Source organism: Uranotaenia lowii, chromosome 2 (genome assembly GCF_029784155.1).
Source record: "Uranotaenia lowii strain MFRU-FL chromosome 2, ASM2978415v1, whole genome shotgun sequence".
NCBI classification, from domain to species: domain Eukaryota; kingdom Metazoa; phylum Arthropoda; class Insecta; order Diptera; family Culicidae; genus Uranotaenia; species Uranotaenia lowii.
This window is the reverse complement of record NC_073692.1, coordinates 221,111,921-221,124,729: the sequence shown is the minus strand read 5'-3', so window position 1 is coordinate 221,124,729 and position 12,809 is coordinate 221,111,921. Positions and strand designations below refer to the sequence as shown.

At 34.4% G+C, this 12,809-nt stretch overlaps 1 protein-coding gene across 1 annotated transcript in view; it reads left to right on the top strand.

Moving 5' to 3' along the window:
* Positions 1 to 12,809, top strand: part of LOC129749239 (E3 ubiquitin-protein ligase TRIM9) — a 579,998-nt gene that overhangs the window by 178,293 nt on the left and 388,896 nt on the right. The window lies entirely within an intron of this gene.

The window sequence follows — 12,809 nt, the reverse complement described above, 5'->3', positions numbered from 1 at the left end:
CGGAGCAGAGCAACACGGTTGTAATTTATCATGCTGCGCGGATGCCCTATCGGATGAAAACATCCAGCAACGCGCTCGCTGCTGGACAGGAAGAAAATAGCGGCACGTGACAAAAACAGAAGTTGGGTGAATTTTAGCTAGAATACGTACGCAGGACTCGTCGTAGCGATTGGTTCCATTAGAATTCAGTACCATTCTGAATGTCTTGTAGCGGCACGTAAATTTGGTCACTCCGAGGAGGTCACGTATGTCTTGAGAAAATTATGGACCATTTATTAGAACACGAAATATCTGGGTCAAACTTTGGGAGCGAAGTTAATTGAATTAGGTTAGTATCGTTGAAAAAATAGTGAAGAAAAATGCGTTTTTCTCGAAACGTCATTAATGCACATAAACCCTTTTCACGTGTTGGTACTGATATTTTCTTAGTCAATCTTGCAACGCATTTCAGATGATTTTTACTGATCTTCTCAATAATTGATAAAAAATTTCACGTCATTAGAATTCTTTATAGAGTAAGGTGGGGTAAAAGTACGAGTCGGGTAAAAGTACGTTTTGAGATTATCGCAAACTGAGAACAGCAAAATTCCAAACTCTGGCGTGTATTGATATTGATTTAGAAAACCTTCATCCAGACAAAAAATTTTTTCGTATGAGTTGAAAATACTCTGAAAAATGAGGTAAAGAAGCTTTTTTGCATAAATGATGTAATATTTAAAATAACGACAAACATGTTTGAGCAATCAAAATTTTGGCTTTCAATGAAAGTGTTTATGTGTCTGTTTAGTTGTTTTTAATCACTATCAAATGCCGAAGAAAGGATTTCATTAATTTGTCTCTGTATTGCACAATAAATTATGAATCACAAGAAACTTTGAAGGGGTAAAAGTACGAATTGCAAATGGGGCAAAAGTACGAATGATAAACACGGTCCACTGAAGTAAATCTGAATGGAAAGTTTTAACTTTTTTTAAAATGCACTGGAAACATCAGCGCATATTTGTGTATCTACAAAGACCTGCTCGAGCAAAAAATTGCTCAAATACGATGAGAACTGGATGTCGTAAACCAGTTGAATATTGACAATTAGTGGAGAACTCCGAATTCACACAGGTTGTTCTCCTATGTAGGGGATTTGTATCAGAAGCGAACTCAGAAGCTGCTGCTGTAAGCAAAGAATAATATAAAATAATTTTCCTCTTGACTTCATGCAGAATTGTGGAATTTTTGATGGTCGTACTTTTACCCCACATCATTCGAACTTTTGCCCCAGAGATGGGGTAAGAGTACGTTTCGATAGCAGTTAGGCATTTTCACTACTGCTATCAAATGCGTTTATCGATCATCTTCGTAATTTTTTAGAAGAGAGATAAGAGTCTAAGGAATCAAATGCTGTACTTGGTTTTTCGGAAAATCAACTACAAAATTTCCTGAAAATAGGATAGCACTAAGGTCGTACTTTTACCCCACCATACTCTAATTATTTTTAGACGACGCAACTAATAATTTCTCGAAAATATTTGTTCCAGTGTATATACAGTACCGTTCATAAATGTATAGAAATTGGAAGCACGCGCACTGTCACTTCGACTTTGAACTTCCATAACTTTTTACTGTGATGATATTTTTTGATCATATTTTTTGCGTTAGATAGATCAACTATCGCACTATTAATACAAAAAATTTGAGCTTTCTGAAGTTTGTATGGCCTGAGATACAGTAAATCTACGAAAATAGAACTGAAATTTTTTTTCTATACATTTGTGCTTGAACAATGCATACACTAGTGAAAAAATGTATAAGTACTAAGAACAATTTTTTTTTTACAAATTACTCAGGTTAAAGTTTTTTTACATTAAAAGTTATTTATTTTTGAAAATAAGTCCTAGAAGTTCCCAATGTTTGTTTTCATGGAGCTTCAAAAACATGGGGACTCGTGATTCAGCTCAGTTGGTAAATCAGTAGCCTCCTGAGCTGATGTTCGTGAGATCGAGCCCATCGAACATCGAACACATTTGTTCCAGATAAGTTTTTCAATGACTGGTGCGCCAACTGCATCATTTATAAATGACTATAAAATCTAAACAAAAAAAAAAGGTTTTTGATCGCTTTTTTTACTCACTTAAAATCGCAAGCTTATTTTTCCAAACCGCAAGCATAACCATGTTAAGCATGGGTGAAAATGTATCAAATATTCAGAAATAAAAATAGAAAAATATGTTAGCGATTCAAATAAAGTTTATTTTCTACTATTGTAAACTCAATCAACATTAAAAATTTCAGATAGAACCTTTGATTTTGAATCTGCAATTTATGTAGAATTTTTACCTGAGGATGAAAGAAACAAGTTCAAAAATTATTATTTATTATTTTAAATATCATAATTTAAATCCTGTGATTGAAGTTGTCAAAATTAAAATCTAGATTAAAAACAAACAAATTCTTTGAAATGAATGAAGGTCTTATTTTTTAATATGTAATTTTCACCAGGTTTGTTTTTCTAAACTGATTTTGATTGAATTAAAAATTTTAATTTTGAATCACTAATCAAAGTTTTCCAACTGCAATCTCCTTCAATTTGAACCCTTGATGAAATTTGAACATTGATATTTTAAAATTGATTATAAAACTTAAATTTGAGCTTAATATGAATAAAAACCTTGGACTTTAGTTCTGCATTTGTGCAGAATTCTGCATTTTGAACCCAAATTCAAAACTTGAATCTAAATTCCAGAGAAGAAATCCTATTGATTTGAAACCAAAAAGCGAAATTTGTATCAGAAAACCTTAACCGGAAATTTTATATTTGATTCTGAATTCATGGTGACTTTTTTTCAATTTTTTTTTCGTAATTGAACTTCTATCTTTAAATAAAATCGTGAATGATGAAATTGTTTCACATTTTCCAATTTCGGGATGAATAAACCCACTTGGATGAAAATCCCTAAGAAAAAAAAACCTTCTTCAGTTTTGGACTCATGGAACTTTCTTATGTTCCAACTTTGCATAGAAGTTTAAGATAAAAATTTCAGATCCAAGTCTTGAAAATGGTTTGAATTTTAAATATTTTCTTTTCATGTTACGAAATTTTGAGGTTCGAATATGGAAAATTAATCATATTTTAGATTGAAATGCAACACCAAGGTTCGAAGCCGGATTCTATACCAATGATGAACCAAACTGAAAATCATGAACCATAAACTGAATACTTACTAGATATTTTTCCGCGAGCTGGGCAAATTCAGCCAATTTTATTCTTAAACCTTGCGAAATGAGGGCATATTGTTTCAAAGTTTTCTCAAAAATCTGGTCAATATGCAGGCAGTTTTCGAAATTATTCCGTTAATATTATGAAGAAAAACGCATTGAAAACTGTTTTTAATAAACACATCAACCGATCCAGAATCATATTTAAAGCTTCCAACAAATCGTGAGTTTTTATTTTGACAAAATTTGTTGAAAAAAGGATCTAAACACAAAATACATATTTCTAGGAACTCAATTGAAATTTTCGATTGACTTTGCAAATAGGATTCGAAAATCTGGTCAAAATCCGGTAAGCTTAGTCTAACTTTATAAGGATTCAATATTTGGAAATTTTTAGAAAAACTGTTGTAGAATTGTGGACCTGGAATGAGATTTTAAGGTTCTGGAGTCGAGATTGTTTCACTATTGTTACTCTTGAATCATTTTCGTTGTTCATCGAAAATTTATTAGAGTTTAAAATTTTATGTTCTTGACAAAAAATTTACTTGGCATTTCATGGAAGGGGTTTAACCCCCAAAACCCCCCCCCCCGTTCCTACGGCCATGGTTTAAGTTATCGGTATTTTTCATGTTAGAAAAAAATTAAATAAACCAAAATTTTATAAATTTCATAGTAAAAATCTTTCGACTGGTTGGGTAATGAATAAATTGATTTTCGGCGATTTCAGTCATGAAACAATCTTAAAACGATTTTTATTTCTTCATCCAACGTTTCTGCATTTATTATGCCTTTTTCAAGGACATAACATAACATTAACATAATTAATGATGTGTTTAAAAAGGTGTTACAATATATGGTGTACTTACTGAAATTTCTCGTTTTAATTGTCCAAAAAGTTTTTTGAATCTGCTAAAATGTCTAATCGGGAAATGTATAGCCCAATTTGGTAATGCAAAGAACGAACTTTATATATCGGGTAGTGAAAAAAAAACAAAAATCAAACATTTCCCAAGAAACGGAGTGAGTGAAAGCAGCCTAAAACAACTAGTGCATGAAACCTGCCGAAACCATAAATCTTTTCAAGAAGTTCATGAACATGATAGTGCTATCGAAAGGACGAAAAATGAAATATAGCATCTCTTTACGATCAGCCACTACTTGTGCTTCTGATGCTGCTGCTACTTTGGAGATGGGGAAACCAGCAATGTATGGACTAAGGCTTCCGCTTTCTCCCTTCATCCCCAACCAAAAAAAAAAAAACCAACCGGAAACTGAACTCCGATGCTCACACAGATATAAAAGTTGTATTCTATTAGCCGGCTGCACAACTTTTGCCAACAGCTGAAAGACAAAAGTTTCGGTTCATTTGTCCGAATGTCGAAATGTTCGGAACTTTTCTACGTTCTATTGAATTCGCCTTTTCAGAGTGCTTTCGAGAGAAAGAGAAGCCGAAGAAAGTGCAAGATCTTGAGGGTGTTTTTGCCTCTTGGAACTCAATTATTCAATTGAATTATCTTGCCGAGAGAATCAATCGATGGAGCAGAATATAGGTTTATGGACTGTACATATCCTTGGTGGGGCTTTCAGAATTGGTAAATTAAGGCGTACTAGAAAGATGAATTTTCCCGATAAAAGGCTCGAAAGATATTGCTAAACTTGTGCTAATGATCTTTCGGGTACAATTTATGGCAGTGTTTAATTGGTGTTATTTTTTCTTTCTACTTCACAGGTAATGGCTGAGAAAACTTTTTCCAAATAACAGGATGGACGTGAGTATGGAAAGTTATCGAGCAATGTTATCTTTGCAGTTAATCAATGCGTTTTTTAAGGTTAAACAAATTGTCCAAATATTTAAGTCAGAATTGGAGGTTTGAAATTCCGTAATTGAAAATCAGGGACAACCAGCAAAAAACTGAAGGTCTATATAATAAAGAAAAAAAACAAACTTGAAAATAATCCTTCACAGAACCCTAGAAAAGAACAAAAAGTAGCTTTCCCAAAACCCAGATAAGTGTCTTTTCCTCATGTAAAATCGAAACTTCTTCACTCGGGTTTGAAATCGATTCTATATCTTTTGAAATCAGAATCCATTCTTCTGAAAAAGTATTGCATGTAACGAATTTATGAAATTAAAATCGCATTTTAGCCTACACCTCTTCTGAACTTACAAGTCAGAAAGTAAGTTCAGAAAAGGTACTTACTTACTTACTTACTTACTTACTTACTTACTTACTTACTTACTTACTTACTTACTTACTTACTTACTTACTTACTTACTTACTTACTTACTTACTTACTTACTTATTTACTTACTTACTTACTTACTTACTTACTTACTTACTTACTTACTTACTTACTTACTTACTTACTTACTTACTTACTTACTTACTTACTTACTTACTTACTTACTTACTTACTTACTTACTTACTTACTTACTTACTTACTTACTTACTTACTTACTTACTTACTTACTTACTTACTTACTTACTTACTTACTTACTTACTTACTTACTTACTTACTTACTTACTTACTTACTTACTTACTTACTTACTTACTTACTTACTTACTTACTTACTTACTTACTTACTTACTTACTTACTTACTTACTTACTTACTTACTTACTTACTTACTTACTTACTTACTTACTTACTTACTTACTTACTTACTTACTTACTTACTTACTTACTTACTTACTTACTTACTTACTTACTTACTTACTTACTTACTTACTTACTTACTTACTTACTTACTTACTTACTTACTTACTTACTTACTTACTTACTTACTTTCTATCTTTTTTCTTTTTTTCTTTCTTTCTTTCGTTCTTTCTGACTTTCATTCTTTTTTTCTTTCTTCCTTACTTACTTAGTTAAAGATAAAATTTACTGTCTAACGTACTTTTATTAAGGTGTCCATGGTTTCAAATTTTCACTTATAATTTTTGCTAAGAACATCAAATTTTACATCTTTTAGCTTAGGTGTCTATAGATTCCTTCAAAACTTATCTTAAAAGTATTGGCAAAAATGTTAATGTTAATGTTAATTTTGATAGGTAATTTGAAAAATAACAATATCAATTATCTAGAATTTGCTTTGAAAATAACTGGCAATACTGTAGCAAATTAACTAATGCACGTGTTCTTTTCATATAAAATTTATATCAAATAGAAAGGTTTTCAGTCAATTCTGGAGTTAACTCATCGAACTTTGCCGCTATTCAATGGTTTACTCCACAATTTCGATAATATATTGAGATCGGTTTGTTTGATCTTAACGTTTTAAAGCTGAAAAATTTCAGTTTTTTTTTAGAATATGTTCAGAGCTCGAAAACATGTTTTCGCAAAATTTGTTTTCCTTTCCACACAAAAAATGAATAAATTTGTAAACTCCATAGTCATGTGAGCTCAAGATTTGTAAAAATATATATAAACGTGAATGTGACAGGGCTGAATTTCAATCGCTTGAATGTAACGAGATTATTATGTTGTTAGGGAAGAGACCTTAGATCTCAAAAGGAGCTAGTTTTTTACAAAATTTTTAGGTGAGACATATTTTCCAGCTCAGGAAACTCCAGGGAGAAGTTCAACGTAGGAAGAATGAAAAACAAAATCCGTTTTTTTTTAAACGTTCTTATAAAATCATCCTCTTTTTTTTCATGAAGAGGTTACTTTCATCGTAGGAAGTTGGAGATCTTTTGAACAAGAGTGATTTCAATTTTGGTAAAAAAAGGATTAAATTTTGTTTTGTGAACATCTGATAAAGATCATAATTAAAAGTATCTGATATTTTTTTAAAAAATAATTGAACTGAGTCCTTTTTAAAAAATAATTAGTCCATTTTTGCTAATCTTGAACTATATTTCGCTTCTAAGTAAACTCATATTGAAAAAATCGAAAATTAGTTTTCAATTTCACGGATATTTCCATACTTCATATTAAAACGTAACTAGCTTAAAAACGTCTCACGCTGAGAAGAATATTTGATTTTTGCATAAAAAGTAAGCAAAACATGTATTTCAAATACTGAATCCTTTTTCGTAAAAAATTCAAACTGCTTGTCAAAAACTACACGGTAAATTTGTTGCCTCGATTTCTAGCAAAAAAAAAATGTTGGAAAAGTCCAGCAATCAAAAGTTTTGCTGGAAACCAGCAAACATTTTCCGTCTTGCTGAATTTTACAGCACATGTAATCGACAGTGTAGCCAAATTATTTTTTTATGTTTAATTTTAGAATTTGTACAAAAAATTTCAGTCAAATTTAACGCGAAACTTGCTACTTCTTTTGTTGAATGGATAAACTACGACGGCTAATAACTCGATTTATTTACAGCTCGCCCTTTTAAAAATTCATGACCGAATTGTTTTTGAATGAAATTTCAACTATTTGTACATATAGTAGATAAAATATTTTGACTATTGCTAAATCCCTTAAAAAATCCTAAATATTTATTCTTTGTTGAAAATCAGCATACCAACTTAGTAACATAATGTACTGACTTCTTGCATTTTTAAGAATGTTGTTGAATATTTCAGGTACTTCTACGCACTCTTCCGCGAACAGAATTCATACATTGCTTAGTGTTGTTGGTTACCGGAGAGGCTCTAATGTGCTTACATTCTCCCACGCTCGAAACTTCAACCGTATAGCGAGGTCATGATGAGTTGCCATAGCATTTTTGACCCGACCAAAGGAATCGATTGGCATTCACAGACCTTTCAAAAGTTCAGCAGGTACCTAGCTTCCACCCCAGACTGGCTGAATATGCTAAGTCTAGCTGGAGGTTCTTGGATCGTCGTACTTCACATTTCCTATGCGGTGATTAAAATGTTAACAAGCGAACATTTACGCTTGCATGGCACTGCAAATCGCTCTCGTTATGCCAGGACACGACATCGACCATGCATGATTGGACCGGATAGATACGGCTCCATGGCCAGGAGGCAGATGAGGGAGGATGCTTCCATTGAGTTTACCAATTCATGGCATCCACTTGGCGCAGGAATTTCTTCTTCTGCTCGGACGAACGCCGCCGTGTGCAATAACATCAAGCTCAGCAGCATCCATTCCATAGCACAGCAGTAGCAAACTGTGCAGCATAATTAATGAGCCTTGGATGTCACCCTATTTGGGATCCTGATCTGCCGCACAAAATCCGCGCCACCACCCTCATCTTCATACGCAACAACCATGCGACCGGAATTCTCGCCGGCGCATTCCGAATAGTAGTGATTTGCACCGTGTCCTCCACGTGTGAATGTGTACCGAGCCGAATGATGGGGCCCATTACTTATTGAGACCATCAACGGCGTTCCGGTGCGCTATCAAAACCACGACCATCATCAGTCAGTCAGGCGCAGCGAGCAGGAGGGACCTTTCCAGTAGGATACTTCTTGTTTCCGTTTCGGAAGATTCTCTGAACGTTTCCCACTTGTTATTTCACGACTCAATGCATATGCATGCGTACAGATATGTGCCTCGTGCGATTTTCGACTAATAGGGTCGTGTGGCTGGCAGCGATTCTCAAATTTTGTTTTTTGTTTCGATAACAGTCGTTTTATCATCTTTTTATTGTTCGCGACTTTATATCAACGTTGCAGCTGGCGGACAGCTATTGAAAAAACTTATCCGGGTACGACTGTGTTCAATGTTTACTCTTGGGCTTGAACTCGTGAACATCGGTGCAGGAGGTAACTGACTTGCCAACTGAGTACATATATCACAGGCCTAGATTCTCAACCGATTGCACTGATAAGCATTGCAATGTTCAGAGATAATTCTGCATGAATACTTAATTTTAATTGACATTTATTGGGTTCTTGAAACCCTTCCTTGAGCACGAAGGTGACACTCAAAACTTGGAATATTATCTCGAAAAACTGAGATTTAAAAAAAAATGATAAAAGTTGCCCAATGAAAGTGAATTGTTGGAGAGTTTATTTTATTGATAATTGAATCTATAGTAAAAGTTGAGAGCAGTATTTTTTGTTACTTGATTGTCTCTCTAAAGCTTAGGGCCACCCTAAGGGGAACAATTCCTTTTTAAACAATTTAAACTTTTTTTTTTCAAAGAAATGACAACTCGGTTTAATAAATAATCAAAAGCATAATCAGAATATGTTTTCTAAAATTATGCTTCATTATCATAAGATGAGAAACTGGACTGTGCTGAATCTGCGGGTAAAGATGACTCCCATGAAAATACCATTTGGTATGTAAATCGTTCGGTACCGTAATCCGGGGTAATATTGATCACTTTTTTCATTATATTTCGATTATTTTTTCTGTTAAGGGGAATGTGGCATATTTTTTTTGTAAACCAGTACTGGACTCCTATGAACGTAAAATATGGATGCAGAAATTTATTAGACTACTTTAAATTTGATTTAAAAATTGTTTTCGTCTCTGTTCAGAATTTGATGTTTTGTGGTAACATTGATCAGTCTCTATTCTGACGGTTATAACGAGCTTTTTTTATTTTAAGAATACAAAACAACTGCATAATATTTACATGTGCTAGTTTATCAATTTAAAATTGATTTTAACGTTTTATTTTAAAAACATTTATAATCAAAAAATAACTTTGATGCTGCTTACATTAAAGGGCAAAAATTCTCTTAGAAATCTTAGAAAATGTGCTTACTTTTTAAGCATCAAAAATTACATATACATATTCATATACAAAGGAAAAAAGTTGTTCATTCACATTAAACAACCCGTTTGCTTCTAAATGCTTTTTAGTATCATCAGGAGAGCTGTTTGTTTGCGAGCCTTGGAAAAAATAGATATTTTAAGATTTTAAAAATAGATTTTACTAACAGGAATAAATTTCAAATGCAAACCAAATTTTGCATATTTGATACTCAATAAATAGGCTTTCAAACGTAGAAAATAGTTTTCAAAAATTCCAACTATAGACAGAGTTATTGATGATAATGTGGAAAAGTTTATTGTTGGTCAAATTTACCCCGTTCTACGGTAACAGCTATCATATGGTGGCCAGATTTTTTCCAGCACGTACTCGGGCTGGGAAATCCGGGCTATTTTTATCTGAAACCTGGCTAACTTCAAAATTGTCGACAAATTTAGTCAAAACCCAGGAATTACTCAACACAAATCAAGAATAAAATAAAACATGAAAATTGTTTGTTACCATCATAACTCATCAGAAATTTCAAATCGTATTTTAGGCTTTCAAAAAACCTTTCATGATTATTTTTATAAAACTTGATCAATCCGGGCTTCTTCAATGTAATCCGGATTTTGTCGAATTTTGTATTAATTTTCCGGGCAAACCCGGATAAACCCGGGCAATCTGGCAACTATCATATGATCATAGATACTAAAGCTATGATCATTTAGTATCCGGGCACTTTATTTTGGTGATAGCTGCATTACTAGAGAAGGGCTAAGCAAAACTTTAGAAGCGTTGTGTTGGTTATTAAAAGGACAATCTTGTCTATTTTTGCCAGATTTTTAAATCAACGTGTGTTTGAGATGTGTACGATGCAAAAAGATATGGTAAAAATAATTTTGCACAAATTTGCGCCTTTTGCGCATTTTGCGCCTTGAAAATTCTTCATTGTCGACTTGGAAACTCATAAACTGATGATTTTTTTCTGATTGTTTTTTGGACCAAATGGATAAGAAGTATAAGGAACCACTCTAGGATCCACACGAAGTTCAAATTAAGCATCGGAATGGAACCCTTGATCTTAAATATGGTTAAAAAGTCTATGGTTATTGGGGATAACTGAATGTAGACCCCTTAAATAATGTAATTAATCCATTTCCGGCAGTCAAAAAGTGTTGTCTGACTAGTAGACACCAAGTAAATAACTTATAGTGAGCAGTTCCTTAGCTTACAATCTGTGCAACCGGTTTTTACGCAATGTGACAGATGTGTCCTGAAGGACGAAGAAATTTATGTTAAAACCGGATTTAAGAGATCAAATTCTTCATGATGCCTACTCATGAAAAAGTTCCAACCAGAATCCAATTGCTTTTTCCAGGTGAGTTTGTGTAAAATATCATGATTTTGCAAAGATTTTGCTTCTGTGGTAAAAATAAAAAAAAAAAATACATGACTGGAAAAAGTGTGCAAAGATCAAAAAGAGATTTTATGAAAAAGTAAGAGTATTTCTTGAAATCATTGATAAATATTTTTTTTTTAATTTTTAAATTAAATGTCATATTAACACCTTCATTTCCTCCATAGAAAGTTTTTCGATCAAATGAACAGTTTTTAAAATACGCACGTTTGTAACTGCCCGGATACTAAATGATCATAGCCTTACTACCACATCACGGGTGTTTGGGTTTTTCTGTAGTCCGTCCTCGACAGGACTCAAAAATAGTTCCCTTTCTTAACTCGTCTGTACTCGAGTGCTACGTTCCGGCGTTCCGGATACAGATTGCCTAGCGTATGGAAACGGGGCAACTTGAGCTGAATCACAGTGTAATTGGCCCTAGAAACCGGAATGTTCAACGAGAACGCTCTTCGTCAACTTCGAGCGACAAATCGTTGGAGATATCAGAAACCTAATATTATCCACTACAAATTCGCGAAAAGCTAAAGCACTTGGAACTTAGTAAACGTTTGCAAAACACGTTGTGACGAGATCCAGAAATCCAATAAAAATACGTTATTTTTCGTCTGACGTTTACCGCTTTTTTTCCTACACGCTCAAACTGGAAACCCAATCTGTGGGCTATAATCCCACGCAACACCCCCGCCCGTAACACCTTACGCTAGTAGGTTTTACCTGTCACATCTAGATCTAACAGTGCTACCTTGGCAACTCCTCGCTGTAATACACCTGAGCTAGTTTCTATGTCTACTCTCCTAACTTGCCCATCAGATCCTGGATAAGAACGGCTTACACGCCCTCGTAACCATCCGTTCCTCACGGTCTCGTCCACGATTACAACAAGGTCTCCTTCCTGCAACGGTCGAACATCATGGTACCATTTGGTCCGCCTTGCTATTGTTGGTAGATAGCCCTCGATCCAGCGTTTCCAAAATTGATTTAAAATTTCTTCCATCGTTCTCCAATTAGCTTTCAGGTTACTCGTCGAACCAATTTCCACCTTCGGTGCACAGGAACCACTCGATGTCATAAGCAGGAAACAATTAGGAGTAAGTACAGGATCATTCGGAGAGTCCAGTGGCACAAATGTAAGAGGATGCGAATTGACGATGATCTCGACCTCAGCCAGAAACGTTAAGAGTTCTTCGTCGTCTAATCGATTCCGTGGTGCAACTACCTTAAAGGCATCCTTCACTGAACGGACTTTTCTTTCCCACACCCCACCCATGTGGGGGGTGGAAGGCGGGTTGAAGTGCCACTCGGTTTCTGCGTTGGTGAACGTTCTGGCGGCCTCCTTATTGATGGCTTTCATCTGCGTTGCGAGCTCGTTGGCAGCACCTCGAAAATTCGTGCCATTGTCGCTAAAGATATGCTGTGGCGGTCCTCTCTTGGCGACGAAGCGACGAATGGCTCGGATGCACGATTCGGTTGACAATGAGTGAGCGACTTCTAAATGGATGGCGCGTACTGTCAAGCACGTGAACAGACACACCCAACGTTTGACATTACTAC